We start from the raw sequence: 8,793 nt of genomic DNA on the forward strand, positions 1-8,793 counted from the left end.
TTGACTATGGCCAGTGAGGCAAGATGTCTTTATATACAGGGCTAAGCATCCCAGGGCTGTGGGTTTATAGATTCTTCTCTAAGAAAGGGGAATGCGTTGTGGCTCATACCTGTAATTCCAGCACTTTGGAAGGCTGAGGTGGGAGATCATCTCGGCCCGGGAGTTTAAGACCAGGCTGGGCAACAAGGTGAGACTCCATCTCACTTATTTATTTATTTTTTTTTAAAGAAAGGGAAGTGTGGAATTATGGCTAGGTAATCCCATCTCTTTTTCTGATGCTGGCTCATGATCGGTATCCTGAGGTTCCATGGGTACCTTGTAGTTCTTTGGGTGACTTGTGTTTTGCACTACTCATCTCAGATGACTTGCTAACTTGCCATTGATTGCATTAGTACATTAATAGGTTTATTTAGCTTTTCTGGGACAGTAGTTGTTACTTTGGGGCATTTGGTAGCTCTGTGAGCCCAGACATTTTCTAGAAGGTCCAATTCCTTTTCTTGCTTAGATAGTAGACAAATCTGAGCTACCTCCTTAGATGGATATCTGAAATTGTAACTCCTAATATTCACAAAACTGTGCCTAATGAAATAACTCTTTGGGGCTTGACAAAGGGTCAAAGGTCAGGCAAGGTATAGCCTTTGCCTATCAAGGTATGTCTGAGACAGTAAAGTATAAAAATGGAAAAACGCTTTGGAAAGTTAAAACAGCACTACATAATTATTCATTGCAATTACTTTTGATCATTTGAAAAAGTAACTTGTATCTATCTATCTATCTATCTATCTGGTGTATTTATTTTATGCTAGGTACTGTACCAAACTCTATTAAAGTTAGTTTTATTCCTTATATTAAGGAGCAGAGCTCATGGTAAATTAAGATAAATCTCTCTCAGTTGGAGCTAAATAAATAACTGATAAAAGCCATATAGAGCTTGTGTTTCTATAACTTAATAATTTGAATATTTAGGATTCAAGCATGGGGAGACTGGATATTTGGCCCAAAATTATAGCACTCATCCCAAGAGAAAAATTTAAATGTCTTAAATTTAATAAAGAATTCTGAATTCAGGTTTCCAAACAAAAACTCCGAAGGAGTTTGAATTTTAACGAGTACAACTGGGTATTTGCTCTGAATTAGTAAGTGGTGTCAAGAGCAACAATTATTTTAATGTTTACTGTTATTTGAGCTTTAGAGGAGGAGAAAAATGCTCATGGGAAATATCAAAGTTGATAGGTAATAAAAGGAGTCTATAAGAAGCAAGATTCAAGCAAGAAGGAATATTATATAAAAACCACATTATATTGAGAGGCAAGAGTAGTAGAAAGATTTTCTTAATTATATACTGCCAGATTTAAAAAGTTTGAGGTGAGTATATTAAATGTGGTAAAATGTTTGGATTTATTTGGAACTTGGAAGGAAAATGCAAAAGTTGAAACATGGGCAAAGAGTTAAAGAATATCAATATCATCAGCCATTTTACTAATTTATGTTATGAACTACATCCACATCAAACTTCTAGTTCTGAAGGTCTGTTGCATCCCAGAAAGATGTTACAGTTGTATTTGAAAAGTAATGACATAATTATGTTATAGAACAGGGAGAATTTCATTTGACAACACGGTTGTAGGTGAGATAAATCATGCTCTTTATACTGAGTAGGATGAAGATAAATCACTGTAAATAACCACTCTGGTCTTTAGGAGGACCGACTTTTCCTCAAGGCAGATTGGTTTACTGGAGTAAGACCCTCCTGCAACCACTCTTATTTGACAAAGTACTGACGGATAAAGCCCTCGTTAACTTGTGAAGATTAAAATCAAGCAAACTTGCTATCCAACTGAATTCTCTAAAATGAAAGTCATTCAACTTTCTGTAAAGAACCAGAGAGCGAATAGTTGGGGCTTTGCACATCCTGCGGTCTCTAGCACAACTGCTCAGGTCTGCCATTATAGTTCAAAAGCACTCATAGAAACAAACAAGTATGCTTATGTTCCTATTACATTTTATTTACAGAATCTGGAATTTCAATTTCTTAAAATTTCATATGTCGTACATATTAGTCCTCTTTTGTTTTTTTAAACTGTGTAAAAATCTTAAGAATGATTCTTAGGTTTTTGGGCTAAACAAAATCAGGCAGTGGACTGGATTTGAGCCATGGGCTATAGTTTACCAGCTCTGCTTTAAAGCGTCCGAACTGTTTCTTTCTCTCATAGCTTCCAAACTAACTAGGATCCGATACATTTTCACGAGGCAAATCATACCCTCTGTTGCATCTCAACTTTGTTTTAAAATATCATGGTCTAATCTTTCACACACCTTCCCTAGTCAAGTGGGAATATCTTCAATTTATAGAGTCAAGAATATAAAATGGGAATAAGACTGGTCAGAGTTTATAGATTCAATATTTAACTACTCTTCTCTACATTATTTAATTCATCTTTTCTCTTCCTTTTGTAACGTAATTCCTAATCCCTTCCTATCATTATTCACTTCAAATCTAACTTGTAAGTGACATATATAATCTTCTTTGGAAAAGATATTTGCTGTGATTCAAACAATCCCTCTGTTTGCTCTTGGTTTCTTACTCTTGAAATGAGAGAACACACATTTCAGTCCCAGATGAATAAGAGAAAAAAAAAAAGTAAATGGGGTTGAACATCAGCCAAAATACAGGCTTTGCATAAGATGCCCAACTAGTTTTCCTTAGCTTTGTCTCTCTATTAATTTTCTGCCACTTGCTTATTTTCTTCCAAAGCTTATATATCCTGTATATGCAAAAGTAAGACCAGTAAAAGCTTATATTTAAACTAGACAAGCAGAATAACTCAATGTTCTCACTCTCATAATGAAAAAGCATTTCTTAATTGAATTTAATCAATAATGAGTGGTTGTGCATGTATTTTTCGATAGCCAGCACTGTGTCGAACGGGAGATTCTAAAAGCCTGTATGGTTGGATCTTTGTGTCCACAGATTGTGCATCTGCCGACCAACCAACCACAGATCTAAAACGTTCAGGAAAAAAAACAATAAAAGGAACAACAATAAAAATAATATAAATAAAAAACTGATACAGTATAACAACTATTTATATAGGACTTACATTGTGTTAAGTATTTTAAGTAATCTGGAGATGATTGAAAGTATATGGGGGTAAGTTACATGTGAGCAAGTTACATGCAAATACTATTTTATTTTATACTATGATATTTTACACCAGAGACTTGAATATCTGCAGATTTTGCATCCATGGGGATCCTGGAACCAATCCCTGGATACTGAGGGAAGACTGTGCAATAGAGTGTATACCCTCAGAGAATATGTAATTAAAAAATGCTCCCAAATATATTTAAATAAAAATAAAAAGGAGTAAGTATGCCACACAACCTGTCCAAGAGGGTAACAGAACTGGTAGACAAAAATATCCTATATGGTGGCTTCTTTATTTTTTTCCCTCCAGGGCTGTGTCATTTAAAAAGCTTCAGCTTCTCTGAAGTTCTTCCTAACCCCCTAAGCTGCTGAAGAATTTCTCACACATGGTTTCTTTTATAGTTCTATCTTAACACCATGAGATTTTTGCGACAGCTCATTGAGCTTGTCTGAGGTCATAACACTGAATACTCCTGCTAGCCTGGCTTCTGGGTGTGGACGATCCCCTGAGCCTTGGAGTGTCTCGTTGTGTATCCTCTGTTATTTCTTTTAAATTAAATTAAATATATTACTATTATTATTATTATTTAGAGACAGGGTCTTGCTCTATTGTCCAGGCTGGAGTGCAGTGTGGTACAATCGTAGCTCACTGAAGTCTCAACCTCCGGGACTCAAAAGATCCTCCCACCTCAGTCTCCTGAGTAGCTGGGATGACAGGTGCACACCACCACACCCAGCTATTATAATTTTCCTATTTTTTGTAGAGATGAGGTCTTATTATGTTGCATACACTGGTATTAAACTCCTGGTCTTAAGTGCTTCTCCTGTCTTGGTCTCCTGAGTGTCTGGGGTTATAGGCATGAGCTACCACGGCCAGCCTTATCCTCTGCTGTTTCTAAGGGAGAATCCTGAATGTCATGTTACTGGTATGCTGAAAATGTCTTTTGCTTCATTTTTACCCTCTGCTGAAAAGCAGTTCCATCTCCAAAGTTTCTTATCAAATAGATGAGACAGTCTTTCATTTTAATGTAATGTTTATGGTGGCCAATTCCTCACCCCAGGACTCAGGAACTGAACCTTGAAAACTGTACTGTGAATAATTTGAGAGTTAGACACAAACAGAAATCATCCTTCCCTCAGGAAGAACCCAACAGCCTTGAACCAAATGTACCTCCTCAATTCTCCTTCTCTCTTTTTTTTTTTTTTTCAAGTTTATAGTCTAAATTTTATCATCTCCAAGTCACAATGGTGATCACAGACGTGCAACCTTTAAAACAGTAACAAAAAACACCACCACACATGGAAAAATCCTTGCAACTAAACACAGTGGACCAACAGAGACAGCTCTCACAGTGTCTTAAGGTCTGGGAATCTGGGCATGCTGCCCACAGGCTTGAGAAGACATCTTCAGGTTTAAGGCAAAGGGAACAGCCTACAAAAGGCACAACCACCAGCTACCCCTGGAACAATCTATTTCCTCCTTGGGGGTTACAGATTAAGTGCCTCTCCCCCATCCCCATCCCACACCTGTGACTCAAGAGTGGTTAGGCCAGCTGCTAGAGGGAAGGAATAAAAACAGACAGTGACATTATCGGGGAGAGAGACAGCTACCATCTTCGCTCTCAGGTTCTGTAGAAGGACAGGGACAGTGGCCAAGTTACCCCAGCAGATGGAAGTACTGCAATAACAGGAATCTCTTCCATAGAGGCAGCAGAGAGGTGGTTTAGTGCCATGGATAGGAAGGAAAGATAGGAGCCCTTGCCCAGAAGGTGACTGGCTTCCTTAGGCCTTAAGCCCAGATGTAGTATCTTCTGTTTGGAAGGACAAGAGTAGAATTCAGGGAAAATAAAGTAGTAACATCTAAAACACTTGTAGCAGTAAAGACATGGAGAAGAGCGATTGCAAAGGACAGGGTGGGTTGCTTGCTGGATATTTGCCTTTAAAGAGATGCATCGGTCCACAGGAACTGGACAGGGGGTGTAGCAAGAAGAATGGAAAGAAGAGAAGCAAGGCCCTCTAATTCCACTTACCTCAAAGACTGAGCCCTGAGTACTACGTGAATACACACCCTAAGGTGCAAAGATTCTTGCTCCACCATCCCTTTCTCACAAAAGCAACTGGTTTGCCATCTCTCCCCACAGGAGGGAATTCGCGCTCAGCAGAGAACAGAAGCCCACCACAGCAGAGGTATTGATGGAAGCTCAGACTCCTAAAAACCTAAGTCAAAGAGAAGGGCTCCTACCCACCTACTCTGAGCTTTTCTGCGCAATGGGACCCTCTGTGCAGACAGCCATGCTTCCACAGGGTTAGAGGAGTTAAGGGAATCCAAATATACAAGACAATAACAAAGGTCAACTAAAAGTGAAGTGCCAGGTCTTTTTAGACTTGGTGGGGAAGGCGGGCTGATACATTCGCCATTACCTGGGATGCAGGGAAGAGTCCAAAGAGAACCCAGAGGGGCGAGCAAACCAGAATGGACTTGTTTCATTTAAAGGCAGGAAGAGAGAGAGAGAGAGCAAGAAACAAAGAGAAAAAACTAAAATAATATTAAGAATAGGAAAGCAGGCTTTAAAAATGAACATCCTAGAAAACAAAACAAACAGGAAGCTTTCTTGGGAACAGAAGACACTTTAATTTCCCAGAAGAAAGTGAAGAACAGCAGAGGACATGGGCTTCTGGATCTAGACTCAGCAGCTTGGGCTGTCTGGCTCTCTGCTCCCCCGAACACAGCCAACTCAAGTGAAGAGTGAAGATGGGATGAGGGCCACTTGTTTCTCCCTCTCTCCAGAGCCTGTCCTCAGAGGAAGGCAGGAGTCCTCCTGTTTCAGCTGTTTGCTGGTAGGAGCCACACCCTATATCTTTGAAGCCCTTCTGGTTGTAGATAGCCAGCTGTATTTCTCTTCTCTCCTGAGTTCTTACCTCTGCTGTCTTTTATATGATGTTAAGATTTAAAACATTCAGAAACTCAGATTAACTGGAACCCCTGCTTACAACCTCAGGTGGAGGGGGCTTGATGGTGACTGGCTGGGGAGTCCTCCGGGGTGGGGAGGGCTTTGGTTGCACCTGCTGCTGGGCGGGGTTATAGTAGGTCACTCCTCCATATACCTGTGATGGGGCCTGCGTATTAGGATATAGATGAGGCGGCGGTGGGGGAGGCAGTGCCCCTGGAGCATAAGGGTAACTGGGATTACCAAAGTTCATAACGCCTGGAGCAGAAAAGCAAGCAGGAGCAAGCAACTGCTGAGGTGGTGGCTGTCCAGGAGACATGGACACTGGTGGGGGATAGAGGCCTGGATTGGGCAGAGGCATTGGTGTCTGGTGGGGATGTAAACCTGGGTGGGGAAGGTGCATTTCTGGCTGCACAAGCATGCCCTGTGGAGGCAGTGGGGCAGGGCTGTCACCATGGGTATAGATTGGTCCCTGGAACTGCAGTGGATCATAGTAATGTCCTTCCACGATACTGATATGCACTGCAGGGGCAGGGGGTTCTGGCACAGGTCTTTGCCGCTGGGATGAATAGCGTTTGGCTCGACCACCTGGACACCCATTTCTTCCATCCGGTTAAACTGAGGTGGAGGTCCTGCTCCCATGTGTATATGGTTGGCCATACCTCGGAATTCCCGTGGCTGCCCAGGGCTCCAATTCTGTTCTGCTATTTTTAGTTGTGCCACATCTTGCTCAAGTCCACTTGTAGCGGAATCCACTGGAGCCTCCCAGTTCCCAGTCTTAGCAGGTGGAGTTGCGGTGGTTTCTGGGACTGGAGGTGCTGGAATGAACCCCTCAGGAGGAGGGGGCACCTCATCTGCAGGCTTGACTGCATCTCCAACCTTGGTTCGGGTTCTTGCCCGGGAATAGGATTTCTTCTCAATGGGCCTGTCCGGGGCTGGTGGTGCGGTTCAGGAGCAGCAGCTGATGTCTCTGAGGCTGCCTCTTCCTTCTCAGGACTGCCAGGCACTGGAGCATCTGCTTCTGGAGATGGATCCCTCACAGGAGTCTGCTCTAGACGCTGTGACCGGTAACTAGTATCATGCTTAACAGTCTCACCAGACCGGCCACCATGCTGCCCACCAGCTTCCACAGGCCTAAAACCAGGACGACCTTCCTTGAAGTCCCCAGATCGAGAATAATTCCTGGGTGCAGACACGCGGCCAGTACCTGCAGCATTCCTGTTAATAAATGTCCTTGGTGGTAGGCTACCCCCAAGACCCTGGTGGCGATGGGACTTGTTCAGCCTCTCACCATTCCAGTTTGGATCTCTTTGTGGAGGACTCCCATATCGGGGTTTCCGGATTCTTCGGGGTTTGATGTCATCAGGATCGTGAGCTGAGCGAACGTCATAACCATAAAGAGCAATGAGCTCCTGTCGAGTCTTTGGGGCCTGCTCATCCTCCCGGAACTTGTCATGCTCCCAGCGACCCTCATCCTGCCATAGCTTTCGCTGACGCCCCTCGCGTCTGACTTCCTCCTCTTGAGTTTGCCCTCGAAGATCATGCTCAAAGAATAGCCCTTTCTGAGGTGTGTATGCCGGGTTCTTCCGATCTTCATCATCATCCCCCTGCTTAGGGCCCTTTTTACCCGCGTGTTCTCCACAGGCTCCGTGCTCCCCTGTCCGTCCCCGCGTTGCCTCTCTGCAGTCACGTGCCTTTGGTGTCAGGCTCTTCTCCCTTCTCTTCTTTTGTTGAAGAATTAACAGCGTCATTAGCTTCTGATTTCAGCTCCACTTTGGAGTCTTCCTCTTCGCTGTATTCGCCTTCTTCACCTTCCGAGTCTTCTGCACTTTTTTTTTTTTTTTTTTTTGAGACGAAGTTTCGCTCTTGTTACCCAGGCTGGAGTGCAATGGCGCGATCTCGGCTCACCGCAACCTCCGCCTCCTGGGTTCAGGCAATTCTCCTGCCTCAGCCTCCTGAGTAGCTGGGATTACAGGCAGGCGCCACCATGCCCAGCTAATTTTTTGTATTTTTATTAGAGACGGGGTTTCACCATGTTAACCAGGATGGTCTCGATCTCTTGACCTCGTGATCCACCCGCCTCGGCCTCCCAAAGTGCTGGGATTATAGGCGTGAGCCACCGCGCCCGAGAGAACAGCATCCCCTTCAACGCCGTCTTCACTCTCGCACTCCGACTCCCCAGCGCTCTTGGGGCCCCCGCTTTCCACCCGCCGCAGATGACGGGCCCCGATTCGGCCTCCGCGCTGGGAAGACGGAGAGCCGCTGCCGCAGCCTCGCGTAACGGGGACCGCCACGGTCTGAGCCCGAAGCACCAGATTCCTCGTCCTCGGTGTCTTGCGAAGCGCGCTGCCGACGCCGGTCCGCCCTTCTCCTTCTCTTAACGTACATCCTTTCCCCTAAGCTCTCGCAAATGGCAAATTCACTAAATGCAACGGCCATACTCAGCTTGGTCTTCCATTCTGTGACTCCCTCCAAACACACACACACACACACACACACACACACACACACACACACACACACACATATATATGTATGTGTGTATGTATATATATGTACACACACACACACACACACACACATGTGGCCTGACTCTATTGCCCAGGCTGGAGTGAGGTGACATGATCTGGGCTCACTGCAACCTCTGCCTCCCAGGCTCGAATCATTCTCCCACCTTAGCTTCCCAAGTAGCTGGGA

General features: G+C 44.1%; 1 pseudogene; it reads right to left on the reverse strand.

Annotated features, from left to right (window-relative positions):
* Nucleotides 1-5,896: 5,896 nt before the first annotated feature.
* On the reverse strand, nt 5,897-8,535 carry LOC105718593 (protein CASC3-like; annotated as a pseudogene).
* Between the last annotated feature and the right edge of the window lie 258 nt (nt 8,536-8,793).

This window comes from Aotus nancymaae, unplaced genomic scaffold, assembly GCF_030222135.1.
Source record: "Aotus nancymaae isolate 86718 unplaced genomic scaffold, 86718_ANA_hifiasm-v0.15.2.pri h1tg000041l, whole genome shotgun sequence".
In the NCBI taxonomy this organism is placed as follows: domain Eukaryota; kingdom Metazoa; phylum Chordata; class Mammalia; order Primates; family Aotidae; genus Aotus; species Aotus nancymaae.